Raw genomic sequence first — 12,330 nt, 5'->3', positions numbered from 1 at the left:
CATGGCAGCCACTGTTTTGCATTTCTGAGTTTCCTTGTGTGTGCCAGCTAGTCAACAACCAGTTGCCTATGTAGGTAGCCTGCCCATTGCATTTGTTTTCAGTGTCTCCACATGAAAATATCCTACAATTTGGCACGTAGTCTCCCCAGTCCCCAGTTGTAGACAACAATCAGGAGATTTCATATCGTAGTGATTTGGAGATGTTTGCTACCAACTGTAAAACATACTATTAGCCAGTGTTGACTGGGTTGTTGTCTGCTTTGTTGCTAACCTATGCTGTCACTGTTTGTGTTCTATTACACTATTTTCATTCTGATGTTTTCTAAAGTGAGTTATGATGCAGCTCCTGGCTCATTGTGGGGTTTACCTTCACTCAAGTTTGTAAAAGGAAGCCAGTTATCAGAAGCTTGTGAAAGCTCAAAACACAGCTCTGTGTTACCTGCACTGCATACTTATAGTACATGGAGGTGGAGCTTGTTACCCCCAGCACTCCACCTCCGCCTAAAGCAAAAACAATTTGCTCTCATTGCTCCACTCATTCCCTGATAATGAGGTACCAAGTTAGTAATAATGTAGAAATGTTGCGTAACTGTGGTTGTAGTGGAAAAACGTGCAATGTGTAAAAATCTGAAACTTATACCAAACTCAGTATTGTTGAGACTACCTACTTTTGTTTGCCAAGTAGGCCTATTTGGGTATTGTGGTGATGAAATACTGTTACATAAATCATTAAAAGATTGTACAGTGTTGACTATGTGAAACAGTTTTGTGACACAAAGGAGCTTGACATTAATCAATATGTTTTTTGCACTTTTGTAAATCCTTTACTGGCTACGAGTAAAATAGTATGGCAATAATATTTTTTCTGGAAACTTATTATTAATTTGGAGATTTGCTGACTCTTGTTTAAAATATGGAATTAATAGATGCTGCACAAACCAAGATTACACTCGGCACCATAGGTGACAGGTGTGACATAAGACCACAACATTAAGCTGTGTCCACACCAAACCCTCTGTCTTTTTCTGTTCAACTTTGAGCATGTGCATAAATTTCCTACAGTGCAACTATTTATTTGCTTTTATAGTTTCCTGGAAATGGAGTCTAGGCTTTAAGCACATTGCTTCCCATCATTGGTGAGAATCATTGGACTTTTTTGCAGATGACATGCAGCTGGGGCTCATGTTTGTTTCATTATGTAGTGTGTTGAGATTATGCTGTGAAATCCTTTATGTGCAATGTTTGCTGACTCCAAAGTAAGCACATTTAAATCTATAGATGATTACAGATGATGAAAATTCATATGGAATGCTGCTTCTAAAGATTATTTGATTATAAAGTTATGATGATGTGATGCTGTGGCAGCCGCACCATTCAAACGCATGAAGGGCTGAACTACGGCACAGCCGACACAAGTAAGCGACGCCCGGCATTCACAAGTGCAGCTATACCGCTACGCCGAATTTTGGCAATGGTGTGTCGCGCACCGGACGCTAAGAACAAAGCAAGTGGACAGTGTGAGCTAGTCAACGCAATGCAACACATGTCTCGGCTCCAACGACTTCGCCGTCGCTGACCACGAGCGTCGAGTCAGCGCGACTCCCCCGCAAACGCCTTCCCCCCTTCCACGGACATCGTGGCACTTCCGCTTGCGCCAGGAGCTGGACATTCAGCGACGCGGCCTTTGTCTCGGTCGGTCCACGTGCTTGCGCCATGGCTCATCACTGGCGTGTATATCCTCCTGGATCTGTGATCGAGCCATACCGCTAGGGCAACACGCCTGTACGGATGAACATTGATGATGCATTGCATTTGTAACGTAGTGTAAGACTTCCGAAGAATAAATGTGTCACGACAAAACCTGCTCTAGTCATTCCGTCACCAAGCCTCTCCCTTGAACATAGTGCGTGGGCATGGCAATAAAGCCATTTCACCGCACGTTAATGACCGTAAGCGGTGATACCACATGTCTCCACTTCAATGCCTTCAGCATCAAGTATTAGACAAAATGTTCATGATCATGTTACTTTAAAGGATAAGATAACTAAGTTTCGAGTGCAAAAACTCAGAAAAATAAGTAAAAAATTTATGAAAATTGTATATGAAAACTGTGGATGAATATTCATGCTATTGTGCTTTAATAGCTCAACAACTGACGAACCTGAAATATGAACAAAAGAAATGACGGCGTATGGTAGCTCCTCAACAAACTTCTAGAAATAGAAATCATTACATTTGTCTATTATATGGAATGAATAGATAAATTGTTCAAAATAGTTCAAATGGCTCTAAGCACTATGGCAGTTAACATCTGAGCTCATCAGTCCCTAAGACTTAGAACTACTTAAACCAAACTAACCTAAGGACATCACTCACATCCATGCCTGAGGCAGGATTCAAACCTGCGACCGTAGCAGCAGCGCAGTTCCGGACTGAAGCGCCTAGAACTGCTCGGCCACAGTGGCCGGCTAGATAAATTGTTTTGTGTAATTTAGGTTATATTTATTTCTCATTCCACATACCCAAAACTGAGGCAATTCTCATGCCCATAAAATTCAGAAATTTGCCATGTGGTGAATTTAAGAATGTTAATCTACATACTGCCTTTCATGAATAAAGTTGTGTGAACCACTTTTTTTCATAAAATATAGAAATGATGGACTGAAAATTAATTAATCTTCACGTAACAACTAAGGACCTCCCTTAAATATCTCTCAATTTCATGGATAATCACTGAAATGCTTTGTTTTGAAATGGAAAATAAATAGTTCACACTGCCATATATTTCGCCAGTTGACTAGCTAATAAGTTTTTTTGTCAGTCTTATCACTGCATTTTCTCAAGCAGAAAATCTAAAATCTTGCTACGACCACCTGAAATTTGCAAACAAAAATGTAATTGTCATTTTAAATTTCTTATACCTCTGATTTTTAGGTATTTCTTTACATGCAGTCACTTTCTCATTTTGATTTTCTGTCTCCTTTTCATCACAATAAATGCAGCACAAGCTCCCTAGCAAGAAGAGGATGCTTAGCACACTGCTCACACAGTCAGACTATATGTGAACACGAGAACGCCCATGCATGTCTGCATTCCCTCCACAAATTCTTGAGTGTATCCTTCTATTTCCCTGCACCTCTGATTGTGAATGAGGGAAGAGGCATTGTGTGGACATACCCGTAAGCCCTGTCGACATGGCAGACAGAGCGCTGAATCTGAACAGGAGATTTGTGCAGATAGTGATGTGCACAAACTCTGGAAGTTGGACATTTGAGTGTAACTGCTCCACAGTTGCACAGACAGGTTGAAGAATGTGAACAGGGAATCGCTGAAAATCTGGCATGCGAAGTGTGTGAGTCAGCTGTTTGTTCAATCTAGTGTTTGTCATGTGTGCATGCACAGTGAAGGGTGCAGAGGTGAGTGGTAGGATCAAAGTGGCACAGGTAAACACTGTCAACAACAAACAGCTTCTTTGTCTTAGGTTTGATATGTACTGCTTTGTGGCTCAGTGAGGCAAATACGCCTCTCCTCATTGACCCTGGCCATCAGTGACTTATGTGCAATGGCGTCTGCCCGGAATACCGTGTCAGCACCTGACAGTGCTAAACGTAGGCTCATGGACAGCTGGATACCTACTAGGCCACAAGCGAGACATCGGTGGCACACTGCTTCTCTCGGAATTGGTGACGGCCCATCTGGACGGCTCCCTCTGGTCAGTGCATGTTCACTGTGGTGGGTCACAGAGACTGCTCAACTCAGGATTCAACTCACTGCCGCTCGGCACGAGTTAAGACAGCGTCTGATGCTGTGCCACTGATTCCTCAGTGCTGGTAGCAGCAGGCGATGCTTGCAGGCTGGTGGTGCCAAGTCCCACCAGGAACTTATTCCTAATATTCACGGTAAACTTGTGAAACGATCATACATCTATATCTGCGTGATTACCCTGCTATTCACAATAAAGTGCCTGGCAGAGTGTTCAATCAACTACCTTCAAGTTGTCTCTCTACTGTTCCACTCCCGAACGGCGTGCAAGAAAACGAGCACTTAAATTTAAATTCATACGGAAAAAAATCCCCACTTCATCGATACCTTGGAGATGCTGTGTCTCATCGCTCATGCACTGACTATAACACCATGTTCAAAGTCACTTAAATCTTGATGATGTATCATTTTAGCAGCAGTAACCAATCTAACTGCACCAGATACGTGTTGTCTTTATGGGCATTTCCGACTGCAGTGCCGTATTCAGCCTGTTTACGTATCTCATTTTGAAAATGTATGCCTATACAAGTTTCTTTGGTGCTTCAATGTATGAAGAGTTATGAGTGTCAAAAGATAATTTCATGCTTCAAAATCTTTCACAAATAATTACACCAGTTGCCAAGTTTGCCCTACAACTCATAAAGTAAATTTATATGCAAAAACTGCCTTCGCTTCAGCAGCCATTGTCTAGTTAATTTTGATCAGTCTTTCTGTTTATCTCTCTCGTAAAGCTGTAGCGAACAAGCAGCAATCATGCGGTGTAGTGAGGTAGCTCTTTGGCCAGTACTACAACTCTGAGGCAGCAACAATCTTTGAATCGTTACTGCCTGTCGTCATTGACACATGTATTTGGATGTTCCTCTGTTTTGCAGTAAATCATAGATTATTGATATTCATGGCCACAATTATTCTACTTGAAACATCCCCGCCAATTTCTACTCTACATTGGTGGCTCCACATTCGACAAGACTATAAGCTATGATGTATTTCATGTTCTTTGACTCATCTTGCATGCAAGAACAATGGAGCCATCACCTTAGTACTAAAGCAGAGCAATTACAAAACAGTTTCTTACACAGTGTTGAGTTCAGTGCTCCACAGCAACAGTGACAACTCTTCCCTTTGGTTCAACGTGAAAGTCACATTTTCTTATGCAGTACTGTCAGTATCAAGAATGATCTCCATGCTCCTGAATAATATATATAAGGTACCAATCTCCTGTGTGACTCTGGCTATAAATGGCACTACTCCACAAACAAACAAGACGACTTGCAACAAAGCAGCATGGACAGACAGAGATTTATGTTGTTCAATTATGTGTCGTTTTCCTGACTATGTATTATTTTGATGAACATGCTCGCATTGCAATCTGCAGCCCATCCAATTGGGCCATGCACGGACACCTTCCTGGATTTCACTTTCATGCCATGGCCTCCATATGAAAGCTCTTCCAATGTAACTCTCTGACCAAATACAGTGGACCTCAGGATTTTCACAGCTGTCCTGTGCGCCTTAATTCATCATTCAAGTTGGCCCTCTTTCTCCCTGGACAACTGCACTTATTGTTCACTGTCATTGAGTGAATTTTTGGACAATCATGGCATTTCCGATGACAACTCCAAGTTTGTTACACTACTATGTCACAGCAGCAAGCAGGTAGACCTTATCAGAGATATTACATTGTCATCCCCGCTATCAATAAATATGACACGGTGAAGACTACACTTATTCAGCATCTTGTCTGACTACCGGAACAACAAGCATGTCATGTTACGTATGATGAACTTTTGGGCACAAAAGTACATTCTTAACTCTGGAGATGTGTCCAGAAATTAACTGATGCTGCACTAATGCTGGATCACACTTTGTGGACACTGTGGCTTATAAAGTTACCTCCTCAGTTACAATTAGCAATAATCTTGCATAGGCAGAAGATTAATTTTAGTGGATAGACTTCTCACATTATTACAACATTAACAACACATTCATTCAACTGACAACAATGACCAGCCATGTCCCTGCCAGATTATAGGTCGTTTTATGCAGGAGCAGGCAGCTGAGAATACTAAGAATGCGTTGACATTACTAAGAATGATGTCATTCCCACCCACTCAGGCAGCGACCTTCAGCCTGTCAAAACAAATAGACGGCTGGCCAGCAACAACAGAGACACACTGACAAAAAGACGCAACCATCCCTTTGCTGGTTTTGTGGACATTGGTGATAAATCTCGCAATTGCATGGCATCCTGTGACTACCCTGATTTGCAGAATGATTTGTAATAGGTTCTCCAGATCGTTGCACCATTTCATGTTGCCTACTGCCTCAGTGTGTGAGCCCTTGCTCTTACAACCAATATTTTCTTGTCAACACGGGGTTTGAGGTGAGCATTGTTCCATGTATTCTACCACTAACAGGAAATATGTTATATGCTTTCCAACTGCATGCGGCAAATGATTCACACAGTGCAGTGTATGGAGCCATACTTGAAATCTTGTATTTTGACTTAGAAGACACGTTTTAGTGGAAACTTTTTATTGCTGATATCAATGAACCAGTATTGGAGGATAGGTTTCTAAGACATTTTCATCTTTTCCCCAATCTGGCTCATGAAATTCTTCTTTATCACACCAGCAGACGTTCTGTGACTGGTATTGTTGGCATTCTGCTGTCACTCGCGCAACCAACTATTGATCTCAGTTCACACACTATCCTTTCCATCCACACATACAAATACTAGAAGAAATACTACAAGATTGCCTGTCTTCAGCTCTGGAATTATAAAAAAACTACACAGCAATACTTTGACAAACAGAAGGATAATCTTCGCCTACACGAAGAGAACGTCACTATATACGACAAAAGAATAGATGAGCTAACAGCTGCGTGTATATACCTGGAGTAGCTCAGTCTCATCATTCCATTTTTCCCATCATGGGCGAGTCAACAGAGACGAGGCACCCTGCAGTACACAATCTCTCATTATTGGAGCAGCCTGCTACAGCTTCATCAGCCCCTGTACGTATTTATCAAGTACACTGTTCTTTGTGTGTTCTCCTGTTTCCCCTAATCCGCGCGTGCAGTTTAAACAGTGTGCTATCAGTAACAGTACAGTTCATAAAATAAATACCATGCCATGCCCGTTAACCTGATACAAGCCACATAGGCTAGCTCCAGGCAGACTTCATGTAGCTAAGTTGGTTATAGAGTAGCTACTGCAAGCTGGACTTCTTAGACAGCCTAATAGTCCTTGCACCTTGCCCATTTGGCTTTTACCAAAGAAGTATGGCAGCTATAGACCATGCTGCGATTATCGGGCAGCACAGACTTGTCAAAGATTCATAGACAATGCTCTTTCAAAAAGTTCCCTTCTGTTGCACTTAGCTGAACAACATTTTAGTTTTCTTCACTTCCAAAAAGGTACATGACAAGCATTTCGAGCTTGGTGCTATCATCAACAATTACAAGTGTCAGTTGAAGCAGTGCTGCAGTGAGGAAAAGGGGAGGGGCGACCGCCCTTCCCCCCTCTCCACGAGTCGAAACTAAATTTAAATCAAATGGTAATTTTTGTAATCTGCGCCAAAGTTAACCATGCGAATTTAGAAGATTGGTCAGTGGATTTAGTCATTTAATTCAGAATTCCCCAAGCCAACTTACTTTGTGTGCCTGAGAGAATATACTACCTGTACCAGTGACTTGTGTCCCGCATCCTGTTGGAATTGTGGGCGCCAAACATTAGCAGGGCTTCCCGAGCCGCCACAGCAGCACTCGCTTCACGTTTCTCTTACGGCACTATCTGCTTTGCCCCCGTTATTGTCATTGATACCATTGTTAGACTGCTTACCCAAAATGCGAGAGCATATAAAAACAGTTTAGGCGCCTTCTTCTCTGCACCGCCCGAGCCTTCACATAACGCGCCGCGGTACGCCGCCAAGGAGAACAGTTGCGGCGAATAGCCTTTTAGGCTACCGATAGCAGATTTGTTGCCGCCGTTACTGCCACTGCTACGCCGACGTCACGTGACGACTTCTCACAGGTGGCGATCCGAGGCGTGGCCGGTCAAATACACAGCCGAATTGTTTCATGTGAAGGTCACTATTGGAAACTGTTTCGCAAGTGGTAGCTCAGAGTGAAGGGGACGTTCGTCTTGGCAGTGTGGAATTTTTCAGTTCTGTGCGACTTGAAACGAGTTTCCAAAATTACACATTCCTTTTACAAAAAAAAAATGTAAGTGGCCCCTTAAGTAAATGTTGACCAGTGCTTTTTGTTCCTATATTACTTAATTTCTGAATTAATGTTAGTACAGTAACATTATTTGAGATTACTTACAAATTTTTACACGTTCCGTTGTGTCGACTGTTTTTGATGCTGCGACTGCAAGATTAAATTAGAAAGTAGAGAGAATTTCTGCATCCGTCGTTTTACTTCATAAGCACGACGTATTTTGATGTTCACTCATCATCTTCAGATGGTAAATGAATCAAACCAATTGAGGTATCTAAATTAGTTTTGCTGTTTTTAGTTAGACAGTGGAAAGTGAGCTTTCGTGGGTAGACGAACTTGTTGATGTAGTGAGTCCTCTTGAGCGAATGGTAGTGTATATTTCCTTAAATTTTCCCGAACGTCTATATCCGGATCTGAGTAACGAAGTGATTGACATTGAAGCACAGTTGATCGTTGTAGGGGACGATGCTGTAGGTTCGCAGATGCATATCCTCGCAATGTGGCTGTAGCAACGACAGCAGCGCGGTTGCTAACTATAATGGTAACTGGACTACGTTCTCACGCCGTCTTTTAACGTGCGGTGTTGAGTTCGCTTTACAGGATCATAATATCCTTGTGACTTAACACACGCACTCCTGCGAATAAAATGGTACCGTGTTCCTGCTATTTCTATAGCTCAACGAAAGCAATGGAAAGCGCACTGCATTTTACTGTAATTAGAATTAATCACAATCAGTTGTCGTACTGGATACAAAAGGGAAACTAAAATGGATCTGAGTCGATCAAGTAAATACAGTAACTAACAACATTAAAATAATATAAACTTCTTGAGTACTTACTAATCAGTGTAGTGTGCAAGTAGATCGTCACACTTGTACAGACGGGTATCATTATTACCGAGATGAGATTGAGTGTGCGAATGTCGTACACACCATTCAGCAAAAATATGAAGCGCCAACATAAACAGAAAGAGAAATATGGCAAAGGACAAATGGCACTTAGTTCCAAATCTTCTTTCTTCCTCGACACTGTCATTACCTCGGCTCTAGTCTGTGGAAGAGTCGATAACATTGTCCTAGGATATAATTATATTTTCAATATTAATTTCTACATTCACTTCAATCTTCCAAAAACCGTTTCTGTGTGGCGTACAACATTACTCCACTTCTCTGGCGTTATTTGTGTCACTTCTTTCTGTAACAGTCTTTGAATTTCTGTCACAGTGAAACTTTTTTTATTTGTTAACATGTAATTTATACTTCCTGGCAGATTAAAACTGTGTGCCCGACCGAGACTCGAACTCGGGACCTTTGCCTTTCGCGGGCAAGTGCTCTACCAACTGAGCTACCGAAGCATGACTCACGTCCGGTACTCACAGCTTTACTTCTGCCAGTACTTCTGTGAGTACCGGACGTGAGTCGTGCTTCGGTAGCTCAGTTAGTAGAGCACTCGCCCGCGAAAGGCAAAGGTCCCGAGTTCGAGTCTCGGTCGGGCACACAGTTTTAATCTGCCAGGAAGTTTCATATCAGCGCACACTCCGCTGCAGAGTGAAACCTCATTCTGGATGTAATTTATAGTTTGTGCTCAAATCATTTCGATGGCATTAAAGTGGCAGTGGTATGGTGGAAGCCTAAGAACCCTGTAACCATGTTCTTTAGCTACCTTGTCCACAACATATTGTTGAAACAATGGCTTATTTTTCTTTGCTATTTCGATGAGCTCTTCCTTACATAAATCGTCCCGAATTTTCAGGTTGTGGCGTTTAAACCATTCAACTATGTTGGTGTTTTTCGTTGCCATCGTCGGAGCTTTATCTTTAATCACAGATTGTTATGGGACATTATTCATTACCATTACAAGCGGCTGATTCAATAGTTGCTCTTTGAACCACTTCAGAAAAATATCGTGGTTCAGCTCCTTGTGGTAGTCACTTGTTTTCTTCGATTTGTAAACCAGGAGACAATTAGGCACAAAACCAGATGCAGTTCCGCATGCAAGACAATAAATAATCCTTTCGCACGGAAATAGCAGAATTTCCACATAGGCTATCATTTGTCCAGTCTTTTGTCACGGAATGAGCAGCGTTTATCCACGTTTCGTCGAGCCACACGATGTCTTCAAACGGCATTTTAAACGATATTTCTTAAAAATGGAAAATGCCATGCTACAGTGTCATCTCTCCCCATTATAATTTTCCATCCACTAATTTTTTTAATGAAAGGCAAGGGCTCTGACAACGATGCCTTGCGAAGATGTTCTTTTCTTTAGTAATATCCATATATGTGGCGACTAACAGTAACCTGCTGAGAAGAGCCCAAGTTTGTTACTCATGGTTCTGTTGTCCTCTTTTTCCCGGGCGTCAGTCTGATGAACCAGACTCTTCCCCGTCCGTATTTTTCCTTACAAACTGTGACGACAGTATTGTTGTGTATCTTCGAAGCGTCTGCAGTTCTTTCGACTGTCTTTGTTAAAGGCAATAGAGTCGCACAATTGTCTCTCTCCTCGAAATATTCCCGCACGAAGCATACAAACTAACGAGTCTGACCACGCAAAACATAAACATATCGCCGACCTTTCCGTTTAACAGCCACTACGTTTTGCACACTTCGAAAATAAACCTGCCGCACAGAGAAACAAAGCTCGTAATGAAACGCACCACAACTGTTTACATATGATACTGTCCCCCAACATCGTCTGTAGCTGGCTACAGCAGCCTCTATACGCGGGCAGTATATCGTGGTAGTCAGGCGCGGTGTGCCGTCCCAGCGATAATTGCGTCTTAAAGACATTAAAAAAAAAAAAGAACTTGGAATGATAAGTGTACCTCGTGACGAAATAAATGTAAACGAACCTTATGTGTTTCACCAACCGCGTAGGCGGCGTAAAATTTTCCTGTTTAATAGCAAATATTAATTTTAATCTTAGTATCAAGTAGTAAATTCCTTAAATGTAATAACTTATACGCTATTAATAACGGAGGAGAAGGTTCCTTGATTGTTCTTCTGCTTCCCTCTCTTCGCTTGTTTCTAGTAACAGGAAGCAGACATATTGCACCACGAAAATAATGTAAGCATTTGTACCGTTAGCCTTGTTAATACAGTACGTTACAGTTAATATGTGAGCCCTCTGTCATATTCCTTGCACTGAATTAAGTTTTCTTAAGACGTTTACATCTACAATTTTAGCGGCCGCTGCTTCAACAGACGCCATTAAGCGTCGACCTAAAAAGCGAAATTATATCGGAAGCGCAGATGTCGCCCACTTTAACATTTAACAAACGTTTTTTCACAGCAATGAGCCGCAGCGGAGAGCAAAATTACTTTTTAGATTTTACTTTCCAGCTTACGCCGGTAACCAGGATTCGATAACCACAGCCTGAATGCGATGGTAAGAGGAGTATTCTTAGAGTGTTGTGTGGATCCACAAAAATTCCAATATTTGAGTCCATGCTCTTAAAGTACAAATGCGCCAGGATAATTATAATACTGTTATATTTTCATTTTCATATTCTTGGAAGGAAATCAGTCCATTATGTTTTATGATTTTACTGCTCAGTTATGAGTTACATAAAAGTAAAAACAATTTTGAAATAATTTTCTAAAATAGTTAAATAACTCAAAAGTAGAAAATCAAAGTGCATATTTAAATATCTTTGAATAACAGATTTCAAGTAAAACATCATTTAACAATGTTTGAATATTGGACCACACAATTACACTCACATGTGTTTTTAAAGACACTGAACAAACGAGAATAAATAAATAAATATATTCCTCCGGAAAAGCCACTTCACGACCGTAAACAAATGAGAACTTCAGTCAGGTTCACACAAGCTACTGAAGTGGCACCAACTTGTGGCTTTCTGTAATGGCATCGGAAGCTACTTTTCACACAGAACGACACAAATTCTACGTTGTTGCACAGCTTTCAATATGGTGCCAATTGAAATCATATGGGTGGGTGTGTATGTTATAGCGCAGTTTACGACATTAGGGCTAAGACAAGAGTTAAAGACAAGGTAGATGAAACCCAAATGTTGGATCAGAAAATAAATTTCGCGCAGGGATAAATCAGGGACCACCAACATATTTATAAAAGAAATAACACTCGGAGGCGAAGATGCTGTCTGCAATGGCAAACTAACCAACAGCTAACGTGTAAATACCGTCCGCAAGCACGCAGGATTTTAGAATCTTATTGTATTCATTGATATAAACATTTTGAAAACCTAATTTTTAGTTTATGTGGGATACGTCATTGGTTTGCAAATACTGCACACACACACACACACACACACACACACACACACATACATACTGCTGCAGAAAATCAAACGTCGATTGC

This window comes from Schistocerca gregaria, chromosome 1, assembly GCF_023897955.1.
Source record: "Schistocerca gregaria isolate iqSchGreg1 chromosome 1, iqSchGreg1.2, whole genome shotgun sequence".
In the NCBI taxonomy this organism is placed as follows: Eukaryota; Metazoa; Arthropoda; class Insecta; order Orthoptera; family Acrididae; genus Schistocerca; species Schistocerca gregaria.
This window is presented reverse-complemented; position numbering follows the sequence as displayed.